Source organism: Cygnus atratus, chromosome 10, assembly GCF_013377495.2.
Source record: "Cygnus atratus isolate AKBS03 ecotype Queensland, Australia chromosome 10, CAtr_DNAZoo_HiC_assembly, whole genome shotgun sequence".
In the NCBI taxonomy this organism is placed as follows: domain Eukaryota; kingdom Metazoa; phylum Chordata; class Aves; order Anseriformes; family Anatidae; genus Cygnus; species Cygnus atratus.
The window spans coordinates 281425-294573 of record NC_066371.1 but is presented as its reverse complement, the minus strand read 5'-3'; the positions used below and the strand labels follow the sequence as shown (position 1 = coordinate 294573).

Genomic DNA, 13149 nt, shown 5'->3' with positions numbered 1-13149 from the left:
TTTGTTGTGGTTTTTTTCCCATGTTTTCATTAGAAGTACTTTACTAGCATAGGATAGTAATATAGACAGAGTAATTTTGTAATATAGACAGAGAACTTCTTGTGGATGGCATAAATTTATGTAAACAGCTACCTTAGACCTGAATAAAATGCGGTACATTGTGAGTGCTCCAGAGGTGTCTGTCCGTGCAGGGAGGCCAGGTGGAGATCAGCCTCTTGGACCCCAGGAAGCCTCTGGAGCTGCGCAGAAGTTTGTCATGCAGGCACCGCATCAGAATCCAGCTCCCACCTCAGTACTGGGGTACAGTACCACAGGCGCAGCCAAAGCTGCCCAAATGCAACTGCCAAGCTTACAGGGCTGACGGAGGTCCAGGCCCTGCAGGGCTGTGCTGTGCAGAGGACAGCGAAGCGAATCAGACAGGCGAGTGAGGCTGTGAAGTATACATTACCCACTCACATTGTGTGGCTCATTTTCAGCAGGGCTTAATCTAGTCTTTGTGTCTGCATGCAGGCGAAACATATTTAGAACAATAGCTGGGCATAATTTGAATGGGTCACTGTGCTGTGTATTTCCTTGGCAGATAAAGTCTCAGTGGTATTTCCAACCTCTTACATTAAATTCTATTTCTCCCCAAAGAATGACAGAAGTAGCTGGGTATAGTTGTGTTTGACACCATGAGGTGAAGGGACGGACACCAGAAAACTACAGGGCCTCTTCCTGAATGAAGCCAGAAATCCCATGTGCACGCATCAAAACAATGCAGACAAAAAATCCAGGGTACATTGGTGTATACATATGATCAGACAAAGTGCTGTCAGATTGGATTTCTGACAGACATCCTTTCTCTCAGAGCACAATCTTTGTGTGCCCTCTTTCAGGCTCCAAGCTATGATCTAAAAACACAATTTTTCTTTCATGTGGTGATGACTGAGAAGGTATGGGGCAAAGTGCATTTTTGTATTTAAAATAATTTCCGTAAAGCTTTTTTTCTGCACTACCACTATAAACTTAGAAATTTACATTTCTAGGGCAGATCCAAATATTCCTTTGACTCCAAACGTGTAAAGTGTGCTAAAACCATTGAAGCTGGTGGGAGGGATCAGCAGTTAACTAGCATAAACTTTCATGTGGACACATTTATACTAGATTGTAGTTGATTTCTCTATAACCACATCTGGACAAGAGATGGGATTTGTATCACCACAGCAGTATGAAGATAAGAACAAGAAACCACACTCCCGAGAAACCTAAGAAGTCCCAAACAAAACCTGTATCCTTGTTCAAAAACTTTAGAATTATCAAGCTTTGTGACTAACAAACGTGGATCTAGCCTCATTGATTCAAGAAGATTCAGGAATAACTTAGGGTTTGAAATTAACACACATCTAACTGTGGGTAAGCCAGTGACAGAACCCCACTCTATTTTACAACTGCAGCTTTAAAATTGTCAGCCCTGCTAGCCTTACCACCACATGCATATCCTGGTGCCATCTCCATCCCTTGGCGAGCAGCAGGCCTTTCTGCTCCCTGACTACCTCTGGACAGCAAAGGGGAACACTTATTTATCCCTGCTTGTGCTCAAAGGCAGCTTCATGACAAGCAGCCCGTTGGCATTACACCTGGCCTGGGGTGTCTTTGTGTGGAAATCTTCCCGCCTCAATGTGTGGGACAGCGTGAAATTAATATCGACACTCGTTACAAATGATGTACATTCAAAGCTTCGTGTTGCGTCCCAGCTGAGACCTAAATGAGTGTGAAGTGGCTGACAGCATTCTCACCACCACTGCAAATCATTTCACTGGGCTCTTGATGAACAACAGTTGATGCAGAGGTGCTGAGGCATGACACGAACAGACAGCAGGAGGCCATGAAAGACATTATTGATCTGGTCACTAGAATGAGATGTCCTAGAATAATGATGACCAACCACAGGGCTTGCTTACTCAGAAACAAGGGATCAATACTCAAACTGGCAGCTTGGGAGGAATGATTTGGTGGCATAATAAGTTTCCCTCTTTGTCACAATGAGCGGTAAGCTCCCAGGTCTCATGTGCTGAGAGAAAAAACATGTTTACATTTTTCAGTCGAAGTAAAACTTGCCAGGTTTGCCACCTTCCTGAGGTTGCATGCAGAAAATGAAGTCTGCGTAGAAGACAAAATGGATTCAAGCAGGTGAGCACAGTGTTCTCACTTGTGTTTCTCAGAGACTCAGTGCTTTTAGGCTTCATAAGAGACATACAAAGCCTATGTATGCTCCCCTAGTGCAATTTACCAGTAGGAACCTTTGTCAGAACAAAACTGAATGTTCTTACAAGAAGCAGCCCACTGTACAGGGAGCACTTCAGGAGAAATGCTGAAAGGAGGGACAAAAATAACATCAAGGTTGCAAGTTTTAAAGACTGATTTGTGTATAAAATTGCCTATTTAATGTCCACATCCTGAGAATCTTAGCCCATCAGGCTTTTTGTTCTAGATCCAAGTATGTAACAAGAAATGAGAAAATACAAACATGGATAAAAGCCAAAAGTAGTTCTAAAAACGGTATTTTTTATTTGAGCTGGAGGATATGAATTGTCTTTAAATAAAATACCTCTTCGTCACTTTAATTGTTTTTTCTATCAGCTCTTTAAGCTGGTCTAATATCTCAGCACTGGAGTCTGTTTCCAAGGATGCTAAACTGACCTTCTCTTACGTACTTAGTCAGATATTGAGAAGAGGACATAAAAGATTTTTCTGAGTTTGTAATCAAGACTTGCCAACAAAGAAATTTGTTCTACATGAGGTACTGCTGGATCAATAGGTAAAAGGCTGAAAGGAAATGTAACCTACCAGGGAATAAAGACGCATTTTGCAGGAACAATGTGTTGTCATTAGGTATGATAATTGGGCAAATGGTGGTGTGATCTTAAAAGCCTCTGTTGATCATATTCCCTTGAGTACATTATCCAATTAGGGGAAAGGTGCGTTGTGCCTTGCTTCATTGTACTTCTGAAGTGGAGCGCAGGTGTGGGAAAACAAACAAGTCTGCAATCCTTGCTTTGCAAATCAATTCTTAATCACTCTAGTTCTTATTTCCATACCAGACTTAACTTGTTGATATTTATGAGAGCAATTTGGCAGCTCCCCTTTTGTGGTTCAAATGGTAGTAGGTCCAAAAGATTTTTAAAGGCTTTTAATTCCTAATACCAGTATGTATGGTTTATTTCAAGTCAGAAACAGGAGGTATACAGAGATACCCAATCAAAGACTGGATTAAGCCCTGCTGAAAATGAGCCACAAAATATAAATGGGTAATGTACAGTTCCATTATTTCCTATTTTACTATGTAAGTATAGAAGCATTTTTAGAGTAAGATGCTGATGTTTAAAGCCCAACTTACACATTCCATCCTCATTAAGAAGTCACTTATCTCTCTATATTATTTCACTACAACTACCTTAACTTATAGGATAAAACTGGAAGAAAGAAGCCCACTAACAGGATATTCAAAGCATATTTGCCTTTGAAATATTCTCAGTCTTTGGGACCACAGCCTGCTGATGTTCAGGAGAAGCCAATGGGTAGGAGGATAGGCACCAGGGGACAGGAAGGAGATTTTAAGAAGTCCGATGACTAGAGAATTCGTGACTGCAAAGGAAACACTTGTTCTCATGTATTTCCATTCTGGCTGTCTTCATTTCTCTCTTATAAGGTGTTAATGTATTTTGAACAGAGTAAGTAAAGTACAGCAGTACATCTTGTGCAATGCTGGAGGCAAGAAATTGGACTTGATGGACCACTGGTCTAAGACAGTACTTGTATGGCAAACTGTGTGCCAGTGATTTTGTGCCAAGATTGCCAGTGGCACCCCTACAAATTGTTTTGTAATCTCCCTACACACGGGTGAATTCCTGTGCACGTCATCGTCATCCTCTGCTCAACAATTACCAACTGCAGTACACGTTAACAGTTTGATTAATATGGAAAGTTGTAATTAAAACCTAAAAGCAACAGACATTTGGCCCATCACACAAGAAAGTGGAAAGGACTCTTTTACCTCTTATTACTGAATTTCACATAAGAAAGCTACTATAAAGATGACATTTTCCTTTCAAGAGTAAAGAGTCCAAGAGCCATGACTGAGAGATGAACAAACTGGTAAACTAGGACATAAATTAGGCAGAAACAAAAATCATAGCCCCCTCTGGAAGAGAAATGAAGCCTATGTGTTACAGCTAACAATTTCTGAGTGACACTTTTACATGTTGATACAGCACCATGCAGGGTAACACGGTTACTACACATAAGTAAGTGTGGCACATGGCAATGCCATCAGTCAGTCTCAGTCATCGTTTCCAAGCCACACATGGTTAATGCAGTTGTCCTTCTTTGGCTGTCTGCTGACTTCCAGGGAGCCATGTCAATGTCAGGGAAGGCTCAACGTCAAACTGTTCATTCAAAAACCATCGTAACGATTGCTTCTCATGTTGTGCCAGGTTCTATGATCCCAGGAGCATCCCTGAAAGCAATGTGAATAGTTCTTTGGATTTGTCAACATAGAAATAGCTGGGACACAGCAGAGACTTCTGGCAAGCAATTTCTCATTACTAGTTAAGGATATAGGCTGCTTCTTTTGTCTAGTTTCTGCTAGATACAAACTGTATGCAAAAATCTGCTATCAGAAATTCTTTGTTTTCGCCATCCTACAATTGCAAATGGGTTGTTGTTATCAAAGCAAAAAAAGAACAGTGCATGAAAAGAATTTAAATTTTCTACTGATAAAAGAATGACTGCTAAGCAAATCACTGCTAATCAGCCACACCGGTAATTGGTACAATGTTTTCAGATGTCTCATAAAACAGCTTGAGAGGGAGTTTATCAGTTCTGAAGATGCAACTCACAGAACAATCTAAGAACGGAAGAAGCAAAGGCATTGCAGTTTGAACAGTAAGTGTCTCCTTCCAACGGGAGTTCTGGTTCAACAGTCACCGCCTTGTTTGGTCATCACATTGTCTGTAATGAGGAAGAAGAGAGAGCAAGAAGTCTGGATTATGAAATGCCTGCAGGTGCTGTGACCCACGCCAAAAAGAGAATCGGAAAAGATATTTCCTTCTGACAGCAAACATCTAAGGGGTGTCTGAGACACTCTCCCGATATGCTGCTTTATTTACTCTTCCCCTCCTTACCCCAGGGACTGAGTGCTTTGCGGGGTGGGACCCACACTGTCAGTGTCTTGGTTGGGATACCAACCACAATTATTATGTGAGGTAGTGCTATCATGGAAGTGCCACATTTTCCCATTTGTGCAGAAATACCTATCTAAATTAAATGCAGTACTGCTAATGAAACAATAATATTTACTACACACTTCACTGCCTCTCCATACTCAAATATAATTGAGTTGTGTTCCAATTCTACCTGGAAGCATCCCGTGAAGAACAATGTCACAAAGCAGACCTAGAAGCCCTGGAATTCTCTCTGGAAACTGTAATTAAATAAGTGTTTGTGATCTTTCTTTTCTAAATGAGCAATATCCCTGCCTTTAATAAAATAAGCAAAGAGCAACAGCACCACTTGTTGCAGTCCTAGAATTACTTGCACTGAGAATCAGGTCTTAATACACCAGGATGAATGCAAAATAAGTATTTCAGTCTCTGTCCTAAGAATGTCTAGCCTCGTGCCAAGGAGTCCTGACCCTTTCTTGATGGACCTATTGATCCATCTGATCAATACACTAAATTGAATCCACTGGAGTTGAGCAGTCCCTACAACTTATGCATGTGAGAATATGTTATGATAAGAAGAACGAAAAGACTGTCTTTTTCAGTGACTACTTGCAACTAGATTTGCTTATGCTTAACAGTGGCCCAGCTGATGCTCATCCAAAACTAGGCTGCCCAAAACTGGGCCCACCTGGGCCCACCTTCCCTCTGCCTCCATCTGTGTGACTTCACTCTGTCCCTTGTACCAGCAACAAGTTCTTAGCCTAATTAATTTCTTCAACCAAGACAATAATCTGAGAAATACCATCAATTATGGTTTAATTACAAGGCTAACAACCAAGTATTTTAGTTTTCTCATCAGTCCTTAGGCTGCCCTAAGGTTAGCTTGTTCACTGTGACAGATACACTAAGGAAAAAGGCTTCCTTCCCTAACTAAGAACCCTGTAGTAGTACAAGGCCTGTCACCTGGCCAAACAATCCAATAAAGCTCCTTTTTTTCTGCTGTCTGTTTAGTAGTTAAATTAGGAAGTTGGAGTGTTCTTATTTTCAAGTCATGTATTTTCTCATATGAGAAGCAGAGAGACTTAATTTAAAGACATCTTGTTCAGTCAGAAACAGCTAAATGGTCATTGATTGTTTTTCCTTAGTTGGACGTGTGAGTCTCTTTAAAAGTAGAAACGGTTTGTTATTTGTGCTCTGTCCCTGTTGCCAGACAGGCTAAAGGGCTTATGTCAACATTTCTGGAATAAAAATTAAGTCAAGCCTAAACTCTCACACTCCTGAGAACCAGGAGGATTGCCACTGAATCAAGATAAAGAAGTTCAACTCCTGTCACTTTGCTTGGTTAGCAGCATCTACAAGGACCCTGGAGAGGAACCAAGCCAGAAAATATAATCATGTATTTATGTATTGACATTTCCCAGTAGCTGCACAGATTAGCTGCAGAAACCTGTAAAAGCCCCTTCCATTTGTAATGGGCAGAAAAATATAATCATGCCAACATACTGGGAAGGTTATAACCAAAGTCTCTCTGGGAAGAACGTCCAGAAATGTTGCTCCCATCCTACAGTAAGAACAAATTAAGTCCTCAAATAAATGTTATATAAAAGTAATTAGCTCCTGAAAGGAGAGAACATTAAGACACTCATAGTGTGCTATCATCAGAACAGGACAGAAGTGTTATGAACGGTGTTTTCCATTCCTAACAAGCATGTGTAGAAACACACCTTCTATGCTGTTGTTGTTCCCTATTCCTTGAAACCATGAGCACAGGAGTAAGGTGGACACTTTCACACAGCTATGCTGATTTCCCCTGACTGAAGGTTGAGGTACAGAGAGAAACCCTGTTTGGGTTTCACCCACACTAACTAGTGTAGAGGTATTTTGAGTAGGTCATAGAACTCCAGTCCTATCTCATCCATGAATATAACTTGAGCTGCTAATCTAAGTTAAAACCCTATATATTCTGTCTTCACTAAAAAGAACATATATGGTTTGTAGTGACCACTTACCCTAATCCTTCCATCTCTGAAGCAACTGTTATTATTCACAAATGGAGAAGGGGAAAAAGGCAAAGCCAGAATGACAGCACAAGATCTTTTAATAACCAAACCCTGACCCCATCAATAGGTCACAGCTGTTGCTAGGACTGGTTGCTGAACCTTCCATTTCTTTTTTTTTTTCCCCCAAAAAAATCTGTTCTGAAGCTCAATGACTAATCTTGAGGAAGTAAATTATATCCTCTACACATTTTTAGAGACGTATCAGACAAGTGGTTTTAATACTTCCAAATCTCAAGCATATACTCAATGCCACGGGTTGGGTTCATCTCTAGTATTATGAAAGCAATAGCACCACTGTGTTTGTTGATTTGCTGATCTCAGAATAATCAAATCCGGCCCATTTTAGTCCACTGCATTAGGGAGACTTCTACTACTTGATTTCTTCACCAGCATTCAGCTCAAATTGTATGCGGACTGTTTTTATTCTTACATTTATTTTAAAGTCATGAATATTCAGGAGTGTTTATAATAAAGAATAAAATTTGTTTGTATATAGCACTTCTTGTACTTGGGCCACAAGCTCTTCTTCTCCAAATAAACGATTCCAATTCTCACAGTGTGCTGCGAGAACAGTCATTATGCGTCTGGGAATGATTGCTTGGAAAACAGCCTGTGTATGAACTAAGGTGAAAGCATCTTTCCTCTGTTTTTTGCTTTCATTTTTGAAATGAATCAAGATTCTTCAAAAAGAAACAGCCAGAAAAGGTCAGGGCATAATTACTCTATGCTATGAAAAACAAAAGTTTTTTTTCATAAGACCTTGTGCTTTATTAAAATTAAATGACATGCAAGAGGCAGCTCTGAATGAAATTATAAATAAAGCTAATAATGGTATAGTTTAAAATGGTTAAAGTGAGAATAAACCCATTTCTGCCATAAATATGAGAAATTCCAGTCAGCTAGATCTTTAGCCAATCATATGTGTTCTCGTAAATACATTCTGATTCTACTAAGGAAGGGCACAAGGTATTAAAAAACAAAAAGGGAAGAGGAAAAAATAAAGTTGATGTTCCTAAGATTCTAAACAGAGATGAGCAAGTGAGGGCACTGGTACCTTAACAGACCTGAGCTTTCTCCAGTTGGGCACCTAAAACCATGCAGCCACTGCTGTATATATGTTGAGCCATGTTTTAGTAGCAGGTAGGCTTCTGGTAGCAAAAGACACCTATGAAGCATGGGTACATAACTTAGATCATGCCATTCTCACTAAGAAAATAAAGTAGTGATGGTCGAGCTTCTCGTTTGCCTGCTTTAACATGGTAATGCTGTCAGACAAGTCCTGCACTAGCTCTTCCATCCACTGTGATAGTTTGTGAGGGCAAACATGAAAGAGGTCTCTCTCACTGACTCATGGACTTGCTGCCATAAATGTTAGCTAATGACTACAAATACATAGTTAGAAATGACTTTATTTTTGATACTTAAACATGTCTCTTGCTTCCACAGTCACTTCTAAATCAGAAGAACACTTCCTTACAAGAATAGTAAGAGGCTGTACAGATGTTTGGACTATTAATATGACACAGAATTGTGATTGACTGCTATGACTTACTATGGTTGAGGTGTGGTTACACACTCCTGTAGCTCTTCAAGTTGTAAAACACTTCAGTTTTACACACTCCTGGCTCATCTGCATCCTATTCTACTGTGGAATTCTGGATGGCTGTTAAGTTCTGTGTTTCACTGTCCTCATCTACAAAGAGGAAAAGTACTTCTTGATCAGAGCTGGAAAGAGACACCCAAATGCTAAGTATTATTAAGATGCACACATTAAAGTATGCCAACCCCCCACAAAGTGACAGCATATCGCACTTTGTGCACGTGCAAAAGAAAGATATTCCCTGTAGCCAAGACCTTGCAAAGTAAGTGGTGATTTAAGGCTGAGGTGAATAGGAATACTTGTTTAAATTTCTCTCTTGAAATCTACATTGTTCTTACCTGTTGAAAAAAAAAGTCTGCTGAGCAATGAGAATTACCATACACACTCAATGTGCAGAGTGATGTACAAAAATACAGAAATAACTCCTCATCTAAAATTGTCAATGTGCTATTATTTGACTGAACATGTGTGGGATTCTTGCCCCATCCTTTGCTTATTCCTGCAGACAGACTCCTTTCTAACAGCAGTGGAGAGTACAGAGCTCAAGATGCATACACACTGTAGTCAGCTGTATATGAAACATAAGTCAATCACATGGTAAGTCAATTTGTGTTACAAGTGAGGTATTCACTGCTCAGCAAGCAGTATGCTTTACTTAACAGGCATCTGCTTTTGTCTTTAAAGGGAACTAAGGAGTTTGTCACAGTATACAGAGACTTTTTGATTTCATAGTGCTGCAAAGAGACTCACTATGCAAATCGAAATATTGTACTGTAGGCTTTACATCCCAGCACATAGTCAAAACTTCCAAGAGATCACGATGCTTCTAATAGATTCCTCCTTTAGTCACAGGTCCATACTTTCAGACATGAAAAGGTACCAGAATATCACTCATGTAAATTACTTCTATTGGGATTTACAAAGGTGACACTGCAAAATTGTTATGTTCTAGGCAGATCCCAGATAGGCCATGCTTTACATGCCATTTTAAAAACTAGAGTGCTAAGGTATGTAGAAGGATGAAACAGCTCCAGGTTCCTGTGAACTGTGCCACTGCTCTTTGCAATGTGGAAAGTGTCACATTTAGATACCTTGCAACTAGAACTACTTCTTAGCGTGTCAAGACCTTGACTCAAGCCTACCTCATAGCTTTGATATGCACACACACAGAAAGGAAGCCTAAACCAGACTGTAAGTAAACAGCCCAGGGCAAGACCAACAACTCTTCCTCAACAATTTAGGCCTTGGGCATGCTAATAAGCCTTAAAGGCCCTGACCTGCCTCAGCTGGGGCCTCCACCCACAGCCCACACAGGAATGCTGTTCAGATCAGCTCTGCTCCTTTCAGTTTGTTAGACACATGATGGTCTCCAGCGCAGTTACAGCAATGCCTGGCTATCATGCCCCTTTACTGGGATTTCACCCCTTGGACAGGCTTGACCTTGGTCTAGCTTCATCACTGCAGACATGTTTGGCAATCTCAACCCGATTCTAACCCTGACCTATGAACTGTCTTCCAGACTTGACATTAGGCCTGCCTTGTCACCACGTTATTGCCTTATGCTCTGTTTTTTCAGTTAGACCTGGCTACCAGCTCCAGATTTATCCTGCTTGCCTTGCTTACGTACTGTGTTGTATATGCAGTGCAGCTGAAAAGGTCTCGTAAGAGGAAGAACACAACTGCTTTCTTAGTAAAGTACACAGTGTTCATTTATCCTTTTAATTTCTAATTTAATGATCTTGAAGTAACTTCTAAAGCCCTTTAAAATCCTAACGAGCTGTTAATATACACTAATGGATCATCATTTACATACAGACAGTGGGAAGAAAACAAAACACAATTTCAAATTTGTTTAGTATAGGCTAGTATTTGGGAAGAAAGTAGAAAAAGCAGTTTTCTTCATTGTATTAGTTTGCACAACTTTGGTGTTACTGCTTACTAGGAGCATTTTGTATTTCCAAAAAACGTCACAGACAAATTCTGAAATAGTATACTTTGCCTAATTCTTTTCTTAGATACAGGCTAAATCCTTTCTGTCTGCTTTTCATAGTGTTTTGGTATCATATTATCAGGTATGAGTGATGTGATGGACAGTGGAAAATCTTATTTGTGTGCTCTCGATTGCCAAAAAATAGAACACTGTCTTATCAGCCCCCTTCAGAAAAGAAATGGAGATGCAGGACTTCATGAGATTAAAATGCTATCTGAAAACAAATTTGAAGAAACAAAATAAATCAATGAGGTAGCTGCAGTTTGCTGCCATTCACAATCAAGTCCAAAGTTGCACCAAAAGGATTAACTGGCTGTGAACAGACTTAGAAGCTGATCCTGTCTTTCTGATGTTGGTCAGCCTGTGACTATGGAGAACTTCAGAACTACCGTTTAGAGTTCACATGCAGATCATCAATGAAGTCTACAGAAACATGTCTTCATTGTAATCAATAGTGCCCACGATATTCTCAGGTGAAAAATTTTGATGTCCAATGCAGAAAGGAAGGAACAAAATACTTTAGCCTTTCTGCTAAGCAGAGTAAAGTAATAAAAGTACTTTATATCCTTACCTTATCTGATTGAGGCTGGACATGCAGCTTATATTTAAAGAATTTCACAGAGAAAATAAACTAAGTGTATTTAAATGAATAGTCTGAATGTACTGTTAGAATATCAGTGTGAATGGATGGTCCTCCAGGATTTGAGGCAGTACAGCATTCTCAGATGTGTGACTCCAGTCTGCTTAGTGACGTGCTGTTGAACCGCATGAGTTTATGAAGCTCTGCATTTATCTGACTGGTTTTCTTATACAGCTGTGGAATTGATTGCTGAATTTGCCAACAGTGTTATACCAGAGTTTTAAATGCTCATTTAAAAACAGGGGTAGTTCAATAATCTGCTACTTTCAATCAGGTTTAGAAGAAATTCTTACTGATCTCATTTTCCCTGTGAACCTCAGAAATTGTACTAATAATGGACTTTATTAAAGAAGGATGTGACAGACTCCAGTGGAGGCTAAAGGAGAAAGAAAAAGCTCTTCAGAACAATACCACATCTTTTCTACATTTGCCTTCTGGAAAAAGAAAGGTCTCAGCATTACAGTGCATTTTCTCCCATTGTGTTTGCAACAGAGGAAACACTGTGGAATACTTGGCTAATTTGTAAAGTAATGAGTTTTCAAGCTGCATATCAAGAGCCTTTCTTAGTTAAAATTACTTATTTTCTTCTGTGTTCATAAAGGAACCCTGTTAGTTCTCCAAGTAAAGAATGGAGGCTAAGTATATCATATCAGGGTTTGCCAAGATATGGAAAATGTGAAGATATGGCGATCAGGTTAAAAAATAAACCTTGCAATGAATTCAAAAGTTCAAAACATCCTGGATGTTTCTACATGGCATCACACCTGAGACAACTGTACTCACACAGCTCAGATAGAGGCCAATATAACCTGCTGCTTGTGACCAGATAATTGGCCTGCAGTTAATTGGCCTTCTCTTCTTGCCTTCTAATCAGAAACTCTTCTAGTACCTTTCTGAGCATCTGAAATCTTTTGCTTTAAGACTGCCCTTCTACACTACCCTTCATTATACTGTGGTAGACTCCCAAACTGATGACACTTTTTTCCCCTAGAAGCTTTACCCCAGTTGAACAGAACTCTGACACAGTGGTAAGGATACATCCCCATACCAGAGGATCTTATGTACACTTCTGAATTTATTTTTTTAAATTTTTTTGCATTGCAATTCATTCCCTGACAAAAACACAGTAACAAACGTAAAATATCATCAAGCAAAATGTATTCTCTCAGAAGCCTGGCCTAACTATTCTGTCCATGAGCAGAGCTAGATTGTTTCCTTATGTGTTCTTAATAAACAGAAAGTATGTTTCCTTTAAGTAGTAGGACTATTTTAAACAACCAGGCCACATAGGTGAGAGGGTGGTATTCCCGTGACTGTTGTTTTTAAAAGCAACAATGCTGAGAGCTGCAAAAGTAGCTGCGTAATTACTGTGATGCACACTGAAACCAAGATCAAGGCTGACCTGTCTGGTGATTATCTCTACATCTCTCCTTCACAGTTCAAGAGGAAGATGACAAAAGCAAGTCCTCAGGGGGTAAAACAGTCTCAGTTTGGTCCTTTTCAGCTTGTTGGAGTACAGGCAAGCCGATCACTAGGCCTGCAACCATCACAGCAACTGGAAAGGTAGAGAATTACTCTCACATGGTAGAGGCAGCAAACAGGGAAATGCCAGGTTTCTGTTCACATGCTCTTCCTAAGGCTTTCAGATGAGCACC

The 13149-nt window shown here is 39.9% G+C and overlaps 1 long non-coding RNA gene across 1 annotated transcript; it reads right to left on the bottom strand.

Moving 5' to 3' along the window:
* Positions 1-2527: 2527 nt before the first annotated feature.
* Positions 2528-13149, bottom strand: LOC118248122 (uncharacterized). The gene is made up of 3 exons (XR_004778672.2): positions 12897-13149; positions 4881-4992; positions 2528-4498 (listed from the first exon to the last, which is right to left on the bottom strand). It is a non-coding gene; the product is annotated as an uncharacterized LOC118248122 (long non-coding RNA).